At 42.6% G+C, this 25,262-nt stretch overlaps 1 long non-coding RNA gene across 1 annotated transcript in view; it reads left to right on the top strand.

Annotated features, from left to right (window-relative positions):
• LOC124046673 overlaps window positions 1-25,262 on the top strand; it is a 69,591-nt gene that overhangs the window by 35,606 nt on the left and 8,723 nt on the right. The window lies entirely within an intron of this gene.

The following is a 25,262-nucleotide window of genomic DNA, read 5'->3' as shown; positions in this document are numbered from 1 at the left end:
TAAAACCCAATTTCTCTATAGGGTTGACTTCCACATTTACTGTTCAGTCACACCAGTGCTAAAGGAAAAATATGTGTGTTCACACGTATGTATGTGTAGCAGCATTGCTTCCGTCCCTCTCCTCGCCCCCTCTGCACACATCAACAACTGCCTCCCACGAAGCATCGTTACCCATCGCTCCACAAAAGCCTCTGCAAGGGGAACAACTACTTCAAGGTCTCAGAGTGAGTGACGTCACCGATTGAAACGCTATTAGCGCGTACCCCGCTAGCTAGCTAGCTATTTCACATCGGTTATGTGTGTGTGTGTGTGTGCTTGTGCGTGTATGCATGCGTGCGTCCATTTGTGCGTGTGTGTAATGTGTATAGTTGCTTATCTCTGTAGTGAATGGCGGAGAGGAAACTCAGTGATAGCTCCCTCTCAGAAACATGGCCGCCTCCAACCAGAAGATAAAGAGCAGAGCAGATGAAAGGCCTGGTATTGGTGTTGGAACAGAAACCAAAGAGAACTGGTTAGCTGCTGTTGGATGGCTTCACTAGCTAATCTATGATGTGATTCCCTGCCTGGACTGGACTGTGTATACTTCAGTAGACCAGGGGCCAACTGTTTACACCAGGGGCCCAGAGACAAATCAACACATCCCTGTGTGTCCTCCACTGGCCCCCAATGTCCCCACTGCCAACTCTCTTCACAAAACAGACACACAGCAGGCAATAAGATGATAAACAGCTGGTTCCTATGAGATACAGTAGACACATACATCATATCAATTCCTACAGACGCCCATCCATAACCTCTGTACAAAAAGCTCATAGAATCTTCTTTGATCAATTGTTGGTCTTTCCGCCTCATAGGGCCAATAGGGAGAGAGGAACATAGTCAACTTTGGTATAGGAAAGCAGAGGAGAAGGTGGAGGAGAGGAGGGAGGGAGGATTTTGGCTCCTGGCCTTGACAGGGGCAGGGAGCCATGGTCTTGAGTGTCTCTGCTACTCTCATCAATTGGAAATGTCAGTGTGCCTGCCAGGCCGGCCCACCTAGAGGAGTGGGAGGATCGAGGGGGGGGGGGGGGGGGTAGTCAGGGCCGGTCCAGGGCTGGGGTCGGTGGGTACAGACAGGGGGTAAGGACCAGGTCGGCCTGGGAATCTGTCTTGGCCCTCAGGGTAGCAATGGAGCCCTGGGTCCCATTTGAACCTCCTCTTTCATCATTGTATCATTACGACATTAAACCTGATCACAGTTTTAAAGGGTAGTAAGTTCATTGCTCTCTTTCTCTTCAGCATGAGTAGCGAGGATGTCCTAAGCAGAGAGCAAGAGGGGATGGAGAGAGAGAGAGAGGCTGGAGAGATAGAGAGAGGGAGAGGGAGAGGGAGAGAGACAGAGGAGTCATCGATGTGAAGCAGACCCATCTGGGATCCAAGTTACACATCTGTGTCTAAGCCTGAGTATGACTCCAACTGCATTCCTTTTGATTGGTCTTGTTTATCTCCTCCTATCTGACTGTCTGTACTACCCAGGGCCTTGTTCACATCAGATAGGAGGAGATAAACAAGGCCCTAGGTAGTACAGACAGTCAGATAGAAGGAGATCAGCAAGGCCCTGGGTAGGGGACCAAGTGGTCCACTGGAGTCTTGGTTCCATTTTAGTGGCACGTACAGTCCCTGAGATCCAATAAGCCCAGACTCTGACCACTTCACTAAGGTTTGGGACCAGCCCATCTGTTAGATGAGTCCCAGTAGATATTTCTATTTAGGGCTGTAGATGATGGTGGAAATATTATTTTATGATGTGAGTCAAAATCTCTTCCCTCAATGAGGAAGCAATGGTCCAGGACAGAATATAGACAGAATAAGTAGAGGACTAAGTGTGTCCCTCTGTTGAAACAATAGTCATTAAAGGGATAGGGTAAGATTTTGGCAATTAAAACCTTTTTTGGGGGGGTCCTACTAATCATCCCAAACAACTTCAAACAACCCAAATAACCCAAACAGGTACACAAAAGACCCCAACAGTACCTCAAAGTACCCCCCCAAAAACCTAGAGTCCCTAAAAGAACCCCAAAGTTCCCAAAATAACCCAAACAACCTTAACCCTTGTTTTCTACTTACCCAGAGTCAGATGAAATCATGGAAGTTAAATGCACTGTCTGGAACCATTGATAACTAACGTTAGTGCAATGACTGGAAGTCTACAGGAGCAGCTAGTACGCCAACATCTCACACTATCCCTTTAATAATCATGCAGATGACGTTCTAGTACTGTGGTGGGAACTACACAGCTGTACCTGTTCCTGTTCTATAGACTGAAACTGTTGTACACAGTGAGGTAAGACTGAAACTGCATAGTAGGCAGTAGGCATTCTTTTGTTTGTGTCTGTGTGTGTATCTTTGTGTGCGTGTATGTTTGTGTGTCTTTTTGTTTGTGTCTGTCTGTCTGTCTGTCTGTCTGTCTGTCTGTCTGTCTGTCTGTCTGTCTGTCTGTCTGTCTGTCTGTCTGTCTGTCTGTCTGTCTGTCTGTCTGTCTGTCTGTCTGTCTGTCTGTCTGTCTGTCTGTCTGTGCGTGCGTGTGTGTGTGTGTTTGTGTGTTATTCTACTCCTCCTATTGAGACAACCTGGAGGCTAGGTAAGGTCAGTTAGTGCTGCACTAGGTAAGGTCAGTTAGTTCTGCACTAGGTAAGGTTAGTTAGTTCTGCACTAGGTAAGGTTAGTTAGTTCTGCACTAGGTAAGGTCAGTTAGTTCTGCACTAGGTAAGGTTAGTTAGTGCTGCACTAGGTAAGGTTAGTTAGTGCTGCACTAGGTAAGGTCAGTTAGTTCTGCACTAGGTAAGGTTAGTTAGTGCTGCACTAGGTAAGGTCAGTTAGTGCTGCACTAGGTAAGGTCAGTTAGTTCTGCACTAGGTAAGGTCAGTTAGTTCTGCACTAGGTAAGGTCAGTTAGTTCTGCACTAGGTAAGGTCAGTTAGTTCTGCACTAGGTAAGGTTAGTTAGTGCTGCACTAGGTAAGGTCAGTTAGTTCTGCACTAGGTAAGGTCAGTTAGTGCTGCACTAGGTAAGGTTAGTTAGTGCTGCACTAGGTAAGGTCAGTTAGTTCTGCACTAGGTAAGGTCAGTTAGTTCTGCACTAGGTAAGGTCAGTTAGTGCTGCACTAGGTAAGGTCAGTTAGTTCTGCACTAGGTAAGGTCAGTTAGTTCTGCACTAGGTAAGGTCAGTTAGTGCTGCACTAGGTAAGGTCAGTTAGTTCTGCACTAGGTAAGGTTAGTTAGTTCTGCACTAGGTAAGGTCAGTTAGTTCTGCACTAGGTAAGGTTAGTTAGTGCTGCACTAGGTAAGGTCAGTTAGTTCTGCACTAGGTAAGGTCAGTTAGTTCTGCACTAGGTAAGGTCAGTTAGTTCTGCACTAGGTAAGGTCAGTTAGTTCTGCACTAGGTAAGGTCAGTTAGTGCTGCACTAGGTAAGGTCAGTTAGTTCTGCACTAGGTAAGGTCAGTTAGTTCTGCACTAGGTAAGGTCAGTTAGTGCTGCACTAGGTAAGGTTAGTTAGTGCTGCACTAGGTAAGGTCAGTTAGTTCTGCACTAGGTAAGGTTAGTTAGTGCTGCACTAGGTAAGGTCAGTTAGTGCTGCACTAGGTAAGGTTAGTTAGTGCTGCACTAGGTAAGGTTAGTTAGTGCTGCACTAGGTAAGGTCAGTTAGTTCTGCACTAGGTAAGGTTAGTTAGTGCTGCACTAGGTAAGGTTAGTTAGTGCTGCACTAGGTAAGGTTAGTTAGTGCTGCACTAGGTAAGGTCAGTTAGTTCTGCACTAGGTAAGGTTAGTTAGTGCTGCACTAGGTAAGGTCAGTTAGTGCTGCACTAGGTAAGGTTAGTTAGTGCTGCACTAGGTAAGGTCAGTTAGTTCTGCACTAGGTAAGGTCAGTTAGTTCTGCACTAGGTAAGGTCAGTTAGTGCTGCACTAGGTAAGGTTAGTTAGTGCTGCACTAGGTAAGGTCAGTTAGTTCTGCACTAGGTAAGGTCAGTTAGTTCTGCACTAGGTAAGGTCAGTTAGTTCTGCACTAGGTAAGGTCAGTTAGTTCTGCACTAGGTAAGGTCAGTTAGTGTTGCACTAGGTAAGGTCAGTTAGTTCTGCACTAGGTAAGGTCAGTTAGTTCTGCACTAGGTAAGGTCAGTTAGTTCTGCACTAGGTAAGGTCAGTTAGTGCTGCACTAGGTAAGGTCAGTTAGTGCTGCACTAGGTAAGGTCAGTTAGTTCTGCACTAGGTAAGGTCAGTTAGTTCTGCACTAGGTAAGGTTAGTTAGTGCTGCAGTACAGCCATCTGGAACTGAGTTGATCCTGAGTTGATCCCAGGATTCAGGTCTCAAACACACACACACCCACACTTGGACTGGCATGGCCGACCCCTCTCTCCACACTATATGATGGCTGTTCCTAGCGGTTTTGGAAATGGTTTGTAGTGGGGTTGATCTCCTCTCTCTGATAAATGAACCAGAATACCATCACCACCAACAGCCAGTTAGAAATGAGTCTCTCTGTCTGCGTCCCAAACGGCACATAGAGGCCACTGGACTGGGAGAGTCAGAGAGAATTATTTGTGACTCACATTCAGTCCCAAATAGGTCTCTGTTCCCTATATAGTGTGTAATGGCAAATTAAATATAGAAGTCCCATTCAGTTAAGTGATTAACACGTTTTATAGTTTTCCTTTCTGTAATACACAAGATTCTGTTTGTGCAAGGTCGATGTTCACTAGACTTGAATGTTATGGACAGTGCTCCTATCTGCTGATAGTATTGGTGCCAGTCTGATGGTGCCAATTCCGAGGACACACTGGTTATTATTGTATTCTGTGAGACTGTGTGGTTCACTGCCTTGTGTTATGTCTTTTGTGACGTGTTTCCAGAACATATGTGATTAGGATATAAGGGCTCAGAGACCCTGTGCTTCCAGAACATATGTGATAAGGATATAAGGGCTCAGAGACCCTGTGTTTCCAGAACATATGTGATAAGGATATAAGGGCTCAGAGACCCTGTGTTTCCAGAACATATGTGATAAGGATATAAGGGCTCAGAGACCCTGTGCTTCCAGAACATATGTGATAAGGATATAAGGGCTCAGAGACCCTGTGCTTCCAGAACATATGTGATAAGGATATAAGGGCTCAGAGACCCTGTGTTTCCAGAACATATGTGATAAGGATATAAGGGCTCAGAGACCCTGTGCTGAAGGTGTCTTGCATTTGCAACTTAAACCAGATTTTGTTTGACTTCATCAATAACTGCTTTCTTTTTTCTTCACCTGGAAAGTCCCATTACAGAGCAATAGAGAATAGTGTCCCATTACAGAGCAATAGAGAATAGTGTCCCATTACAGTGCAATAGAGAATAGTATCCCATTACAGAGCAATAGAGAATAGTGTACAGTGCAATAGAGAATAGTATCCCATTACAGAGCAATAGAGAATAGTGTCCCATTACAGTGCAATATATAATAGGGTGCCATTACAGAGCAATAGAGAATAGTGTCCCATTACAATGCAATAGATAATAGGGTGCCATTACAGTGCAATAGAGAATAGTATCCCATTACAGAGCAATAGAGAATAGTGTCCCATTACAGTGCAAGATATAATAGGGTGCCATTACAGAGCAATAGAGAATAGTGTCCCATTACAGTGCAATACATAATAGGGTGCCATTACAGTGCAATAGAGAATAGTATCCCATTACAGTGCAATAGAGAATAGTGTCCCATTACAGTGCAATAGATAATAGGGTGCCATTACAGAGCAATAGAGAATAGTATCCCATTACAGTGCAATAGAGAATAGTATCCCATTACAGTGCAATAGAGAATAGTGTCCCATTACAGTGCAATAGAGAATAGTGTCCCATTACAGAGCAATAGAGAATAGTGTCCCATTACTGTGCAATAGAGAATAGTGTCCCATTACAGTGCAATAGAGGATTGGGTGCCATGACAGTGAATAGGGTGCCATTACAGTGCAATAGGGAATAGGGTACCATCACAGTGCAATAGAGAATAGGGTGCCATTACAGTGCAATAGAGAATAGGGTGCCATTACAGTGCAATAGAGAATAGGGTGCCATTACAGTGCAATAGAGAATAGTGTCCCATTACAGTGCAATAGATAATAGGGTGCCATTACAGTGCAATAGAGAATAGTATCCCATTACAGTGCAATAGAGAATAGTGTCCCATTACAGTGCAATAGATAATAGGGTGCCATTACAGTGCAATAGAGAATAGTATCCCATTACAGTGCAATAGAGAATAGTGTCCCATTACAGTGCAATAGAGAATAGTGTCCCATTACAGAGCAATAGAGAATAGTGTCCCATTACAGTGCAATAGAGAATAGTGTCCCATTACAGTGCAATAGAGAATAGGGTGCCATTACAGTGCAATAGAGGATTGGGTGCCATGACAGTGAATAGGGTGCCATTACAGTGCAATAGGGAATAGGGTACCATCACAGTGCAATAGAGAATAGGGTGCCATTACAGTGCAATAGAGAATAGGGTGCCATTACAGTGCAATAGAGAATAGGGTGCCATTACAGTGCAATAGAGAAAAGGGTGCCATTACAGTGCAATAGAGAATAGGGTGCCATTACAGTGCAATAGAGAATAGGGTGCCATTACAGTGCAATAGAGAATAGGGTGCCATTACAGAGCAATAGAGAATAGGGTGCCATTACAATGCAATAGAGGATTGGGTGCCATGACAGTGAATAGGGTGCCATTACAGTGCAATAGGGAATAGGGTGCCATTACAGTGCAATAGGGAATAGGGTACCATCACAGTGTAATAGAGAATAGGGTGCCATTACAGTGCAATAGAGAATAGGGTGCCATTACAGTGCAATAGAGAATAGGGTGCCATTACAGTGCAATAGTGAACAGGGTGCCATTACAGTGAAATAGAGAATAGGGTGCCATTACAGTGCAATAGAGAATAGGGTGCCATTACAGTGCAATAGAGAATAGTGTCCCATTACAGTGCAATAGAAAATAGTGTCCCATTACAGAGCAATAGAGAATAGTGTCCCATTACAGTGCAATAGAGAATAGGATGCCATTACAGAGCAATAGAGAATAGTGTCCCATTACAGTGCAATAGAGAATAGTGTCCCATTACATTGCAATAGAGAATAGTGTCCCATTACAGTGCAATAGAGAATAGTGTCCCATTACAGTGCAATAGAGAATAGTGTCCCATTACAGTGCAATAGAGAATAGTGTCCCATTACAGTGCAATAGAGAATAGGGTGCCATTACAGTGCAATAGAGGATTGGGTGCCATGACAGTGCCATTACAGTGCAATAGAGGTGCCATTACAGTGTAATAGAGAATAGGGTGCCATTACAGTGCAATAGAGGTGCCATTACAGTGTAATAGAGAATAGTGTGCCATTACAGTGCAATAGAGAATAGGGTGCCATTACAGAGCAATAGAGAATAGTGTCCCATTACAGAGCAATAGAGAATAGGGTGCCATTACAGAGCAATAGAGAATAGTGTCCCATTACAGGCAATAGAGAATAGTGTCCCATTACAGTGCAATAGAGAATAGTGTCCCATTACAGTGCAATAGAGAATAGTGTCCCATTACAGTGCAATAGAGAATAGTGTCCCATTACAGAGCAATAGAGAAATAGTGCAATAGAGAATCCCATTACAGTGCAATAGAGTCCCATTACATGCAATAGAGTGTCCCATTACAGTGCAATAGAGAATAGGGTGCCATTACAGTGCAATAGAGAATAGTGTGCCATTACAGAGCAATAGAGAATAGTGTCCCATTACAGAGCAATAGAGAATAGGGTGCCATTACAGTGCAATAGAGAATAGTGTCCCATTAGCAGTGCCATTGCAATAGAGAATAGTGTCCCATTACAGAGCAATAGAGAATAGTGTCCCATTACAGAGCAATAGAGATTAGTGTCCCATTACAGAGCAATAGAGAATAGGGTGCCATTACAGAGCAATAGAGAATAGTGTTACAGAGCAATAGAGAATAGTGTCCCATTACAGTGCAATAGAGAATAGGGTGCCATTACAGAGCAATAGAGAATAGTGTCCCATTACAGTGCAATAGAGAATAGTGTCCCATTACAGAGCAATAGAGAATAGGGTGCCATTACAGTGCAATAGAGAATAGTGTCCCATTACAGTGCAATAGAGAATAGTGTCCCATTACAGTGCAATAGAGAATAGGGTGCCATTACAGAGCAATAGAGAATAGTATCCCATTACAGTGCAATAGAGAATAGTGTCCCATTACAGAGCAATAGATAATAGGGTGCCATTACAGTGCAATAGAGAATAGTGTCCCATTACAGTGCAATAGAGAATAGTGTCCCATTACAGAGCAATAGAGAATAGTGTCCCATTACAGTGCAATAGAGAATAGTGTCCCATTACAGTGCAATAGAGAATAGGGTGCCATTACAGTGCAATAGAGGATTGGGTGCCATGACAGTGAATAGGGTGCCATTACAGTGCAATAGGGCAATAGAGGTGTCCCATTACAGTGCAATAGAGAATAGGGTGCCATTACAGTGCAATATTACAGAATAGGGTGCCATTACAGTGCAGTGCAATAGAGAATAGGTGCCATTACAGTGCAATAGAGAATAGGGTGCCATTACAGTGCAATAGAGAATAGGGTCCCATTACAGTGCAATAGAGAATAGTGTCCCATTACAGTGCAATAGAGAATAGGGTGCCATTACAGTGCAATAGAGAATAGGGTGCCATTACAGAGCAATAGAGAATAGGGTGCCATTACAATGCAATAGAGGATTGGGTGCCATGACAGTGAATAGGGTGCCATTACAGTGTAATAGAGAATAGGGTGCCATTACAGTGCAATAGAGAATAGGGTACCATTACAGTGTAATAGAGAATAGGGTGCCATTACAGTGCAATAGAGAATAGGGTGCCATTACAGTGCAATAGAGAATAGGGTGCCATTACAGTGCAATAGTGAATAGGGTGCCATTACAGTGAAATAGAGAATAGGGTGCCATTACAGTGCAATAGAGAATAGGGTGCCATTACAGTGCAATAGAGAATAGTGTCCCATTACAGTGCAATAGAGAATAGTGTCCCATTACAGAGCAATAGAGAATAGTGTCCCATTACAGTGCAATAGAGAATAGGATGCCATTACAGAGCAATAGAGAATAGTGTCCCATTACAGTGCAATAGAGAATAGTGTCCCATTACATTGCAATAGAGAATAGTGTCCCATTACAGTGCAATAGAGAATAGTGTCCCATTACAGTGCAATAGAGAATAGTGTCCCATTACAGTGCAATAGAGAATAGTGTCCCATTACAGTGCAATAGAGAATAGGGTGCCATTACAGTGCAATAGAGGATTGGGTGCCATGACAGTGAATAGGGTGCCATTACAGTGCAATAGAGAATAGGGTGCCATTACAGTGTAATAGAGAATAGGGTGCCATTACAGTGCAATAGAGAATAGGGTGCCATTACAGAGCAATAGAGAATAGTGTCCCATTACAGAGCAATAGAGAATAGGGTGCCATTACAGAGCAATAGAGAATAGTGTCCCATTACAGGCAATAGAGAATAGTGTCCCATTACAGTGCAATAGAGAATAGGATGCCATTACAGAGCAATAGAGAATAGTGTCCCATTACAGTGCAATAGAGAATAGTGTCCCATTACATTGCAATAGAGAATAGTGTCCCATTACAGTGCAATAGAGAATAGTGTCCCATTACAGTGCAATAGAGAATAGTGTCCCATTACAGTGCAATAGAGAATAGTGTCCCATTACAGTGCAATAGAGAATAGGGTGCCATTACAGTGTAATAGAGAATAGGGTGCCATTACAGTGCAATAGAGAATAGGGTGCCATTACAGAGCAATAGAGAATAGTGTCCCATTACAGAGCAATAGATAATAGGGTGCCATTACAGTGCAATAGAGAATAGTGTCCCATTACAGAGCAATAGAGAATAGGGTGCCATTACAGAGCAATAGAGAATAGTGTCCCATTACAGAGCAATAGAGAATAGTGTCCCATTACAGAGCAATAGAGATTAGTGTCCCATTACAGAGCAATAGAGAATAGGGTGCCATTACAGAGCAATAGAGAATAGTGTCCCATTACAGTGCAATAGAGAATATTGTTCCATTACAGAGCAATAGAGAATAGGGTGCCATTACAGAGCAATAGAGAATAGTGTCCCATTACAGAGCAATAGAGATTAGTGTCCCATTACAGAGCAATAGAGAATAGGGTGCCATTACAGAGCAATAGAGAATAGTGTTCCATTACAGAGCAATAGAGAATAGGGTGCCATTACAGAGCAATAGAGAATAGTGTCCCATTACAGAGCAATAGAGAATAGGGTGCCATTACAGAGCAATAGAGAATAGTGTCCCATTACAGTGCAATAGAGAATAGTGTCCCATTACAGTGCAATAGAGAATAGTGTCCCATTACAGAGCAATAGAGAATAGGGTGCCATTACAGAGCAATAGAGAATAGTGTCCCATTACAGAGCAATAGAGAATAGGGTGCCATTACAGAGCAATAGAGAATAGTGTCCCATTACAGAGCAATAGATAATAGGGTGCCATTACAGTGCAATAGAGAATAGTGTCCCATTACAGAGCAATAGAGAATAGGGTGCCATTACAGAGCAATAGAGAATAGTGTCCCATTACAGAGCAATAGAGATTAGTGTCCCATTACAGAGCAATAGAGAATAGGGTGCCATTACAGAGCAATAGAGAATAGTGTCCCATTACAGTGCAATAGAGAATATTGTTCCATTACAGAGCAATAGAGAATAGTGTCCCATTACAGTGCAATAGAGAATAGGGTGCCATTACAGTGCAATAGAGGATTGGGTGCCATGACAGTGAATAGGGTGCCATTACAGTGCAATAGAGAATAGGGTGCCATTACAGTGTAATAGAGAATAGGGTGCCATTACAGTGCAATAGAGAATAGGGTGCCATTACAGAGCAATAGAGAATAGTGTCCCATTACAGAGCAATAGAGAATAGGGTGCCATTACAGAGCAATAGAGAATAGTGTCCCATTACAGGCAATAGAGAATAGTGTCCCATTACAGTGCAATAGAGAATAGGATGCCATTACAGAGCAATAGAGAATAGTGTCCCATTACAGTGCAATAGAGAATAGTGTCCCATTACATTGCAATAGAGAATAGTGTCCCATTACAGTGCAATAGAGAATAGTGTCCCATTACAGTGCAATAGAGAATAGTGTCCCATTACAGTGCAATAGAGAATAGTGTCCCATTACAGTGCAATAGAGAATAGGGTGCCATTACAGTGCAATAGAGAATAGGGTGCCATTACAGTGCAATAGAGGATTGGGTGCCATGACAGTGAATAGGGTGCCATTACAGTGTAATAGAGAATAGGGTGCCATTACAGTGCAATAGAGAATAGTGTCCCATTACAGAGCAATAGAGAATAGGGTCCCATTACAGAGCAATAGAGAATAGTGTTCCATTACAGAGCAATAGAGAATAGGGTGCCATTACAGAGCAATAGAGAATAGTGTGCCATTACAGAGCAATAGAGAATAGGGTGCCATTACAGAGCAATAGAGAATAGTGTCCCATTACAGAGCAATAGAGAATAGGGTGCCATTACAGAGCAATAGAGAATAGTGTCCCATTACAGAGCAATAGAGAATAGGGTGCCATTACAGAGCAATAGAGAATAGGGTGCCATTACAGAGCAATAGAGAATAGGGTCCCATTACAGAGCAATAGAGAATAGGGTGCCATTACAGAGCAATAGAGAATAGAGAATAGAGGTGCCATTACAGAGCAATAGAGAATAGTGTCCCATTACAGAGCAATAGAGAATAGAGGTGCCATTACAGAGCAATAGAGAATAGAGAATAGTGTCCCATTACAGAGCAATAGAGAATAGGGTGCCATTACAGAGCAATAGAGAATAGTGTCCCATTACAGAGCATTACAGTGCAATAGAGAATAGTGTCCCATTACAGAGCAATAGAGAAGTGTCCCATTACAGAGCAATAGAGAATAGGGTGCCATTACAGAGCAACAGAGCAATAGTGTGTTCCATTACAGAGCAATAGAGAATAGTGTCCCATTACAGAGCAATAGAGAATAGTGTCCCATTACAGAGCAATAGAGAATAGGTGCCATTACAGAGCAATAGAGAATAGTGTTCCATTACAGAGCAATAGAGAATAGGGTGCCATTACAGAGCAATAGAGAATAGTGTGCCATTACAGAGCAATAGAGAATAGTGTGCAGAGCAATAGAGAATTACAGAGCAATAGAGAATAGTGTCCCATTACAGAGCAATAGAGAATAGGGTGCCATTACAGAGCAATAGAGAATAGTGTCCCATTACAGAGCAATAGAGAATAGGGTGCCATTACAGAGCAATAGAGAATAGGTGCCATTACAGAGCAATAGAGAATAGGGTGCCATTACAGAGCAATAGAGAATAGGGTGCCATTACAGAGCAATAGAGAATAGGGTGCCATTACAGAGCAATAGAGAATAGTGTCCCATTACAGAGCAATAGAGAATAGGGTGCCATTACAGAGCAATAGAGAATAGTGTCCCATTACAGAGCAATAGAGAATAGGGTGCCATTACAGAGCAATAGAGAATAGTGTCCCATTACAGTGCAATAGAGCAATAGAGTGTCCCATTACAGAGCAATAGAGAATAGTGTCCCATTACAGAGCAATAGAGAATAGTGTCCCATTACAGAGCAATAGAGAATAGGGTGCCATTACAGAGCAATAGAGAATAGTGTTCCATTACAGAGCAATAGAGAATAGGGTGCCATTACAGAGCAATAGAGAATAGTGTGCCATTACAGAGCAATAGAGAATAGGGTGCCATTACAGAGCAATAGAGAATAGTGTCCCATTACAGAGCAATAGAGAATAGGGTGCCATTACAGAGCAATAGAGAATAGTGTCCCATTACAGAGCAATAGAGAATAGGGTGCCATTACAGAGCAATAGAGAATAGGGTGCCATTACAGAGCAATAGAGAATAGGGTGCCATTACAGAGCAATAGAGAATAGGGTGCCATTACAGAGCAATAGAGAATAGGGTGCCATTACAGAGCAATAGAGAATAGTGTCCCATTACAGAGCAATAGAGAATAGGGTGCCATTACAGAGCAATAGAGAATAGTGTCCCATTACAGAGCAATAGAGAATAGGGTGCCATTACAGAGCAATAGAGAATAGTGTCCCATTACAGTGCAATAGAGAATAGTGTCCCATTACAGAGCAATAGAGAATAGGGTGCCATTACAGAGCAATAGAGAATAGTGTTCCATTACAGAGCAATAGAGAATAGTGTCCCATTACAGAGCAATAGAGAATAGTGTCCCATTACAGAGCAATAGAGAATAGGGTGCCATTACAGAGCAATAGAGAATAGTGTTGCCATTACAGAGCAATAGAGAATAGTGTGCCATTACAGAGCAATAGAGAATAGTGTGCCATTACAGAGCAATAGAGAATAGTGTGCCATTACAGAGCAATAGAGAATAGTGTCCCATTACAGAGCAATAGAGAATAGGGTGCCATTACAGAGCAATAGAGAATAGTGTCCCATTACAGAGCAATAGAGAATAGGTGCCATTACAGAGCAATAGAGAATAATTACAGTGCAATAGGTGCCATTACAGAGCAATAGAGAATAGGGTGCCATTACAGAGCAATAGAGAATAGGGTGCCATTACAGAGCAATAGAGAATAGGTGCCATTACAGAGCAATAGAGAATAGTGTCCCATTACAGAGCAATAGAGAATAGTGCCATTACAGAGCAATAGAGAATAGTGTCCCATTACAGAGCAATAGAGAATAGGGTGCCATTACAGAGCAATAGAGAATAGTGTCCCATTACAGTGCAATAGAGAATAGTGTCCCATTACAGAGCAATAGAGAATAGTGTCCCATTACAGAGCAATAGAGAATAGGGTGCCATTACAGAGCAATAGAGAATAGGGTGCCATTACAGAGCAATAGAGAATAGGGTGCCATTACAGAGCAATAGAGAATAGGGTGCCATTACAGAGCAATAGAGAATAGGGTGCCATTACAGAGCAATAGAGAATAGGGTGCCATTACAGAGCAATAGAGAATAGGGTGCCATTACAGAGCAATAGAGAATAGGGTGCCATTACAGAGCAATAGAGAATAGTGTCCCATTACAGAGCAATAGAGAATAGGGTGCCATTACAGAGCAATAGAGAATAGTGTCCCATTACAGAGCAATAGAGAATAGGGTGCCATTACAGAGCAATAGAGAATAGTGTCCCATTACAGTGCAATAGAGAATAGTGTTCCATTACAGAGCAATAGAGAATAGGGTGCCATTACAGAGCAATAGAGAATAGTGTCCCATTACAGAGCAATAGAGAATAGGGTGCCATTACAGAGCAATAGAGAATAGTGTCCCATTACAGAGCAATAGAGAATAGTGTCCCATTACAGAGCAATAGAGAATAGGGTGCCATTACAGAGCAATAGAGAATAGTGTCCCATTACAGAGCAATAGAGAATAGTGTTCCATTACAGAGCAATAGAGAATAGGGTGCCATTACAGAGCAATAGAGAATAGTGTCCCATTACAGAGCCATTACAGTGCAATAGAGAATAGTGTCCCATTACAGAGCAATAGAGAATAGGGTGCCATTACAGAGCAATAGAGAATAGTGTCCCATTACAGAGCAATAGAGAATAGTGTCCCATTACAGAGCAATAGAGATTAGTGTCCCATTACAGAGCAATAGAGAATAGGGTGCCATTACAGAGCAATAGAGAATAGTGTCCCATTACAGTGCAATAGAGAATATTGTTCCATTACAGAGCAATAGAGAATAGGGTGCCATTACAGAGCAATAGAGAATAGTGTCCCATTACAGAGCAATAGAGATTAGTGTCCCATTACAGAGCAATAGAGAATAGGGTGCCATTACAGAGCAATAGAGAATAGTGTTCCATTACAGAGCAATAGAGAATAGGGTGCCATTACAGAGCAATAGAGAATAGTGTGCCATTACAGAGCAATAGAGAATAGGGTGCCATTACAGAGCAATAGAGAATAGTGTCCCATTACAGAGCAATAGAGAATAGGGTGCCATTACAGAGCAATAGAGAATAGTGTCCCATTACAGAGCAATAGAGAATAGGGTGCCATTACAGAGCAATAGAGAATAGGGTGCCATTACAGAGCAATAGAGAATAGGGTGCCATTACAGAGCAATAGAGAATAGGGTGCCATTACAGAGCAATAGAGAATAGGGTGCCATTACAGAGCAATAGAGAATAGTGTCCCATTACAGAGCAATAGAGAATAGGGTGCCATTACAGAGCAATAGAGAATAGTGTCCCATTACAGAGCAATAGAGAATAGGGTGCCATTACAGAGCAATAGAGAATAGTGTCCCATTACAGTGCAATAGAGAATAGTGTTCCATTACAGAGCAATAGAGAATAGGGTGCCATTACAGAGCAATAGAGAATAGTGTCCCATTACAGAGCAATAGAGAATAGGGTGCCATTACAGAGCAATAGAGAATAGTGTCCCATTACAGAGCAATAGAGAATAGGGTGCCATTACAGTGCAATAGAGAATAGTGTGCCATTACAGTGCAATAGAGAATAGTGTCCCATTACAGAGCAATAGAGAATAGGGTGCCATTACAGAGCAATAGAGAATAGTGTCCCATTACAGAGCAATAGAGAATAGTGTTCCATTACAGAGCAATAGAGAATAGGGTGCCATTACAGAGCAATAGAGAATAGTGTCCCATTACAGAGCAATAGAGAATAGTGTGCCATTACAGAGCAATAGAGAATAGTGTCCCATTACAGAGCAATAGAGAATAGTGTGCCATTACAGAGCAATAGAGAATAGTGTGCCATTACAGAGCAATAGAGAATAGTGTGCCATTACAGAGCAATAGAGAATAGTGTCCCATTACAGTGCAATAGAAAATAGTGTCCCATTACAGAGCAATAGAGAATAGTGTGCCATTACAGAGCAATAGAGAATAGGGTGCCATTACAGTGCAATAGAGAATAGTGTCCCATTACAGTGCAATAGAGAATAGTGTCCCATTACAGAGCAATAGAGAATAGTGTGCCATTACAGAGCAATAGAGAATAGTGTCCCATTACAGAGCAATAGAGAATAGGGTGCCATTACAGAGCAATAGAGAATAGTGTCCCATTACAGTGCAATAGAGAATAGTGTCCCATTACAGTGCAATAGAGAATAGTGTCCCATTACAGATCAATAGAGAATAGGGTGCCATTACAGAGCAATAGAGAATAGTGTCCCATTACAGAGCAATAGAGAATAGGGTGCCATTACAGAGCAATAGAGAATAGGGTGCCATTACAGAGCAATAGAGAATAGGGTGCCATTACAGAGCAATAGAGAATAGGGTGCCATTACAGAGCAATAGAGAATAGGGTGCCATTACAGAGCAATAGAGAATAGGGTGCCATTACAGAGCAATAGAGAATAGTGTCCCATTACAGAGCAATAGAGAATAGTGTCCCATTACAGAGCAATAGAGAATAGGGTGCCATTACAGAGCAATAGAGAATAGTGTCCCATTACAGTGCAATAGAGAATAGTGTTCCATTACAGAGCAATAGAGAATAGGGTGCCATTACAGAGCAATAGAGAATAGTGTCCCATTACAGAGCAATAGAGAATAGGGTGCCATTACAGAGCAATAGAGAATAGTGTCCCATTACAGAGCAATAGAGAATAGGGTGCCATTACAGAGCAATAGAGAATAGTGTGCCATTACAGAGCAATAGAGAATAGTGTGCCATTACAGTGCAATAGAGAATAGTGTCCCATTACAGAGCAATAGAGAATAGGGTGCCATTACAGAGCAATAGAGAATAGTGTTCCATTACAGAGCAATAGAGAATAGTGTCCCATTACAGAGCAATAGAGATTAGTGTCCCATTACAGAGCAATAGAGAATAGGGTGCCATTACAGAGCAATAGAGAATAGTGTTCCATTACAGAGCAATAGAGAATAGGGTGCCATTACAGAGCAATAGAGAATAGTGTGCCATTACAGAGCAATAGAGAATAGGGTGCCATTACAGAGCAATAGAGAATAGTGTCCCATTACAGAGCAATAGAGAATAGGGTGCCATTACAGAGCAATAGAGAATAGTGTCCCATTACAGAGCAATAGAGAATAGGGTGCCATTACAGAGCAATAGAGAATAGGGTGCCATTACAGAGCAATAGAGAATAGGGTGCCATTACAGAGCAATAGAGAATAGGGTGCCATTACAGAGCAATAGAGAATAGGGTGCCATTACAGAGCAATAGAGAATAGTGTCCCATTACAGAGCAATAGAGAATAGGGTGCCATTACAGAGCAATAGAGAATAGTGTCCCATTACAGAGCAATAGAGAATAGGGTGCCATTACAGAGCAATAGAGAATAGTGTCCCATTACAGTGCAATAGAGAATAGTGTCCCATTACAGAGCAATAGAGAATAGTGTCCCATTACAGAGCAATAGAGAATAGGGTGCCATTACAGAGCAATAGAGAATAGGGTGCCATTACAGAGCAATAGAGAATAGGGTGCCATTACAGAGCAATAGAGAATAGGGTGCCATTACAGAGCAATAGAGAATAGGGTGCCATTACAGAGCAATAGAGAATAGGGTGTCATTACAGAGCAATAGAGAATAGGGTGCCATTACAGAGCAATAGAGAATAGGGTGCCATTACAGAGCAATAGAGAATAGGGTGCCATTACAGAGCAATAGAGAATAGGGTGCCATTACAGTGCAATAGAGAATAGGGTGCCATTACAGAGCAATAGAGAATAGGGTGCCATTACAGAGCAATAGAGAATAGGGTGCCATTACAGAGCAATAGAGAATAGGGTGCCATTACAGAGCAATAGAGAATAGGGTGCCATTACAGTGCAATAGAGAATAGGGTGCCATTACACTACTCAATAAATGAATGTTAACTAATTAAATAAAATAAAAAATATTGGTCGTGTACACAGATTTGCAGATGTTATGCTGCAGTGAAATGCTTGTGTTTCTAGCTCCAACAGCAATAATACCTAGTAATCACATAATACAAAAAGTTTTTAAAAAATTAAAGAAATATCAGAACGAGCAATGTCAGAGTCTCGAGTAGGTGGACCATTTCAGGTCGTCAGTGATGTGCATGCCTTGGAACTTGAAGCTTTTGACCATCTCCAATGCGGCCCGTCAATGTGGATGGGGGCATGCTCTCTCTGCTGTCTCCTGTAGTCCACAAGCATGTCCTTAATTTTGTTGACGTTGAGGTTATTTTCCTGGCACCACTCTGCCAGGGCTCTCACCTCCTCCCTGTAGGCTGTCTCGTCGTTGTTGGTAATCAGGCCTACCACTGTTGTGTCATCAGCAAACTTGATGATTGAGTTGGAGACTTTGTGGCCACGCAGTCATGGATGAACAGCAAGTACAGGAGGGGGCTTGGCACTACCTACATAACTTGGGGTCGGGCCATTTGAAAGTCCAGGACCCAGTGCACGGTGAGGGGTTCAGACCCAGAGCCCTGAGCTTAGTGATGAGCTTGGAGGGCCCTGAGCCCTGAGCTTAGTGATGAGCTTGGAGGGCCCTGAGCTTAGTGATGAGCTTGGAGGGCCCTGAGCTTAGTGATGAACTTGGAGGGCCCTGAGCTTAGTGATGAGCTTGGAGGGCCCTGAGCTTACGATAAAAACATTCCCTAACCAGAAACCGTGGATTGATGGCAGCATTCGCGTGAAACTGAAAGCGCGAACCACTGCTTTTAATCAGGGCAAGGTGTCTGGCAACATGACTGAATACAAACAGTGCAGCTATTCCCTCCGCAAGGCTATTAAACAAGCTAAGCGTCAGTACAGAGACAAAGTGGAATCTCAATTCAATGGCTCATACACAAGAGGCATGTGGCAGGGTCTACAGTCAATCACGGACTACAAGATGAAATCCAGCCCAGTCACGGACCAGGATGTCTTGCTCCCAGGCAGACTAAATAACTTTTTTGCCCCCTTTGAGGACAATACAGTGCCACTGACACAGCCTGCAACGGAAACATGCGGTCTCTCCTTCACTGCAGCCGAGGTGAGTAAGACATTTAAACGTGTTAACCCTCGCAAGGCTGCAGGCCCAGACGGCATCCCCAGCCGCGCCCTCAGAGCATGCGCAGACCAGCTGGCCGGTGTGTTTACGGACATATTCAATCAATCCCTATACCAGTCTGCTGTTCCCACATGCTTCAAGAGGGCCACCATTGTTCCTGTTCCCAAGAAAGCTAAGGTAACTGAGCTAAACGACTACCGCCCCGTAGCACTCACTTCCGGCATCATGAAGTGCTTTGAGAGACTAGTCAAGGACCATATCTCCTCCACCCTACCTGACACCCTAGACCCACTCCAATTTGCTTACCGCCCAAATAGGTCCACAGACGATGCAATCTCAACCACACTGCACACTGCCCTAACCCACCTGGACAAGAGGAATACCTATATGAGAATGCTGTTCATCGACTACAGCTCGGCATTCAACACCATAGTACCCTCCAAGCTCGTCATCAAGCTCGAGACCCTGGGTCTCGACCCCGCCCTGTGCAACTGGGTACTGGACTTCCTGACGGGCCGCCCCCAGGTGGTGAGGGTAGGCAACAACATCTCCTCCCCGCTGATCCTCAACACGGGGGCCCCACAAGGGTGCGTTCTGAGCTCTCTCCTGTACTCCCTGTTCACCCACGACTGCGTGGCCACGCACGCCTCCAACTCAATCATCAAGTTTGCGGACGACACAACAGTGGTAGGCTTGATTACCAACAACGACGAGAAGGCCTACAGGGAGGATGTGAGGGCCCTCGGAGTGTGGTGTCAGGAAAATAACCTCACACTCAACGTCAACAAAACTAAGGAGATGATTGTGGACTTCAGGAAACAGCAGAGGGAACACCCCCCTATCCACATCGATGGAACAGTAGTGGAGAGGGTAGCTAGTTTTAAGTTCCTCGGCATACACATCACAGACAATCTGAATTGGTCCACTCACACTGACAGCGTCGTGAAGAAGGCGCAGCAGCGCCTATTCAACCTCAGGAGGCTGAAGAAATTTGGCTTGTCACCAAAAGCACTCACAAACTTCTACAGATGCACAATCGAGAGCATCCTGGCGGGCTGTATCACCGCCTGGTACGGCAACTGCTCCGCCCTCAACCGTAAGGCTCTCCAGAGGGTAGTGAGGACTGCACAACGCATCACCGGGGGAAAACTACCTGCCCTCCAGGACACCTACACCACCCGTTGTTACAGGAAGGCCATAAAGATCATCAAGGACATCAACCACCCGAACCACTGCCTGTTCACCCCGCTATCATCCAGAAGGCGAGGTCAGTACAGGTGCATCAAAGCTGGGACCGAGAGACTGAAAAACAGCTTCTATCTCAAGGCCATCAGACTGTTAAACAGCCACCACTAACATTGAGTGGCTGCTGCCAACACACTGTCATTGACACTGACCCAACTCCAGCCATTTTAATAATGGGAATTGATGGGAAATGATGTAAATATATCACTAGCCACTTTAAACAATGCTACCTTATATAATGTTACTTACCCTACATTATTCATCTCATATGCATATGTATATACTGTACTCTACATCATCGACTGCATCCTTATGTAACACATGTATCACTAGCCACTTTAACTATGCCACTTTGTTTACTTTGTCTACACACTCATCTCATATGTATATACTGTACTCGATACCATCTACTGTATGCTGCTCTGTACCATCACTCATTCATATATCCTTATGTACATGTTCCTTATCCCCTTACACTGTGTATAAGACAGTAGTTTTGGAATTGTTAGTTAGATTACTTGTTGGTTATTACTGCATTGTCGGAACTAGAAGCACAAGCATTTCGCTACACTCGCATTTTAACATCTGCTAACCATGTGTATGTGACAAATAAAATTTGATTTGATTTTTTTAGTGATGAGCTTGGAGGGCCCTGAGCTTAGTGATGAACTTGGAGGGCCCTGAGCTTAGTGATGAACTTGGAGGGCCCTGAGGTTAGTGATGAGCTTGGAGGGCCCTGAGCTTAGTGATGAACTTGGAGGGCCTTGAGCTTAGTGATGCACATGGAGGGCCCTATGGTGCTAAAGGCTGAGCTACACATGGCTCTGATCTCTGATTGTTCCCAGATGCTGTCACAGCTTTCAAGATAAAGCAACGTTTCATGTTGAAGAATCCTCTTCAGTTCAAACCCCACTTCTCCTAACCAGTCTTTCCTCCCTTCTTCCCTGCATTCCTACCTCTTTCAATACACCCCTCCCTCCTCCCTCTCTTCCCCCAGGCTTTGGACGCCTTACATACGCAGTGTGTGAGCATAGAAATAGAATGTTCTATTCCTTCCATTTCTATGGAGGAGACATCTGAGCCTCATACTGTCCTTGTTTTGACTGTGAATATTGTCTGTCATCCTGAGCCAACTCTGTTCTAGGAGCCCACTTCAGCTCTGTCCAGCACTACTGATCAAGCTCGTCCAACACTTTCACTGTAGAGAGAAACAACAGAAGGGGGAGAGGTAAAATGTGTGAATGAGTGAAAGGACAAACAAAAGAGCCGAACAAAGATTTAAGAGGAACACGTGCAGAATAACATGCTAAAATTGAATAAATACATTCAAAGACATACTACCAAACAGCCACACCAAGCTCCATCCAGACCAACATCCAACCACCAGTTTGGATGTTCCACCAAAACAGCCACATCTGACCAGTGACTCACGGCACCGCCACATGACAATTTGATATGAGAAGCAGCATATGTCTAACTTACTCAATGACTCTTACAATACAAAGAGTAAATCCAGTATTGTACATAGTATAACATTATTCTAGCTCAATCTGGAATAAAGCTATTTATTTCGGCCAGAAAAAAAAGACAAGTAAAGTCAAATGAACATACAATTTGAAACAATGATGCCCTCTTATGCTTGGGATATGTAAAGGCATGTAAGATTCCTACTACAATACTGCCCCGTAGTGGATCTTAGTAAAATAGCAGCTACAGAGGGTGAAGTTGCCCCAAGACGCTTATCTTGGGTCAGTTTAGCATTTCCCCCACTAATGGTTGGGGTGAAGATTGGCAGAGGGGAAGCTGATCCTAGATCTGCACCTAGAGAAAACTTTACCCTGGAGCCGGACACACACTGAATGAAACAGTGACTCTATGGACTTAGTCTAATAACCTGGACCCATAACATGTCAGCTTATAGATACTAGCACATTTTGTAAAGGACCAAAACACTTATTTCATGAGTATTGTAACATTTTAATAAACAGTGCTTTCCCCATTTTTTATTACAAAAACACACAGGTAGTAAAAATCTAATTTAACCAAATAAGTTACATTGTAGTAAAAAGCACTTGAGATTCCATTCCATTTTACATCCTTAGTGTGAAATGAACCCCCATAGGAAAATAGCATACAAAGTATGCATTCATAGAGTTTAATTCATAGATATTCTTAATGTAAATAAAATGTAAAGTGTTATATTCCCTTAACTTATTGAATGAAAGTGAATAAGGCTTCCAGCTTCTTGGCATTCGTGGCATGCCCTCCCTCAACTTCCTCCTTAATTCTGTTTTACACTATTAAAATAACATGTCAAAACAACACTTCCCCATGACAATCTTGTGGGGAGAAAAATAATAATTTAAAAAAGGGTAAGGAGAGATACATTGAGGTTACAAAAGTGAACAGTCAGGATAAAACCTCTTCTCTCAACTGGCTAAATTATATTTCAGAGTGATATTCCACTAGAAAAAGAAAACTTGCACGCGGCATTCCACACACTCACAAACACTCCAGAATGCATATACATCACACACTCACAAACACTCCAGAATGCATATACATCACACACTCACAAACACTCCAGAATGCATATACATCACACACTCACAAACACTCCAGAATGCATATACATCACACACTCACACACTCACAAACACTCCAGAATGCATATACATCACACACTCACAAACACTCCAGAATGCATATACATCACACACTCACACACTCACAAACACTCCAGAATGCATATACATCACACACTCACAAACACTCCAGAATGCATATACATCACACACTCACAAACACTCCAGAATGCATATACATCACACACTCACAAACACTCCAGAATGCATATACATCACACACTCACAAACACTCCAGAATGCATATACATCACACACTCACAAACACTCCAGAATGCATATACATCACACACTTACAAACACTCCAGAATGCATCACACATCAAACACAGAACATTACAAACACTCACAAACACCAGAATGCATATACATCACACACTCACAAACACTCCAGAATGCATATACATCACACACTCACAAACACTCCAGAATGCATATCACACATCACACACTCACATATACAAACACTCACAAACACCAGAATGCATATACATCACACACTCACAAACACTCCAGAATGCATATACATCACACACTCATGCATATACATCACACACTCATAAACAAACACTCCAGAATGCATATACATCACACATCACACACTTACAAACACTCCAGAATGCATACACATCACACATCACACACTTACAAACACTCCAGAATGCATATACATCACACACTTACAAACACTCCAGAATGCATACACATCACACATCACACACTTACAAACACTCCAGAATGCATACACATCACACATCACACACTTACAAACACTCCAGAATGCATACACATCACACATCACACACTTACAAACACTCCAGAATGCATATACATCACACATCACACACTTACAAACACTCCAGAATGCATATACATCACACACAAACACTCCAGAATGCATATACATTACAAACACTCCAGAATGCATACAAACATCACACATCACACACTTACAAACACTCCAGAATGCATACACATCACAAACACATCACACTCCAGAATGCATATACATCACACATCACAAACACTCCAGAATGCATATACATCACACACTTACAAACACTCCAGAATGCATACAAACACTCCAGAATGCATACAAACACTCACACATCACACACTTACAAACACTCCAGAATGCATCACATCACACATCACACAACAAACACTCCAGAATGCATACACATCACACACTCACAAACACTCCAGAATGCATACTCACAAACATCCAGAATGCATATACATCACACACTCACAAACACTCCAGAATGCATATACATCACACACTCACAAACACTCCAGAATGCATATACATCACACACTCACAAACACTCCAGAATGCATACACATCACACACTTACAAACACTCCAGAATGCATATACATCACACACTCACAAACACTCCAGAATGCATATACATCACACATCACACACTTACAAACACTCCAGAATGCATATACATCACACACTTACAAACACTCCAGAATGCATATACATCACACATACAAACACTCCAGAATGCATATACATCACACACTCACAAACACACATACAAACACTCCATGCACATCACACACTCACAAACACTCCAGAATGCATATACATCACACACTCACAAACACTCCAGAATGCATATACATCAAACACTCCACTCACAAACACTCCAGAATGCATACACATCACACACTCACAAACACTCCAGAATGCATACACATCACACACTCACAAACACTCCAGAATGCATATACATCACACACTCACAAACACTCCAGAATGCATATACATCACACACTTACAAACACTCCAGAATGCATACACATCACACACTCACAAACTCTCCAGAATGCATATACATCACACACTTACAAACACTCCAGAATGCATACACATCACACACTTACAAACACTCCAGAATGCATATACATCACACACTTACAAACACTCCAGAATGCATACAAACACTCCAGAATGCATCACACACTTACAAACACTCCAGAATGCATATCACACATCACAAACTCTCCAGAATGCACATTACAAACACTCCAGAATGCATACACATCACACACTTACAAACACTCCAGAATGCATCACACATCACACACTCACAAACACTCCAGAATGCATCACACATCAAACACACTCACAAACACTCCAGAATGCATATACA

Source organism: Oncorhynchus gorbuscha, linkage group LG10, assembly GCF_021184085.1.
Source record: "Oncorhynchus gorbuscha isolate QuinsamMale2020 ecotype Even-year linkage group LG10, OgorEven_v1.0, whole genome shotgun sequence".
Taxonomy (NCBI): Eukaryota; Metazoa; Chordata; class Actinopteri; order Salmoniformes; family Salmonidae; genus Oncorhynchus; species Oncorhynchus gorbuscha.
Note: the sequence above shows the minus strand (reverse complement) of the source record. Positions and strands in the feature narration are given on the sequence as shown.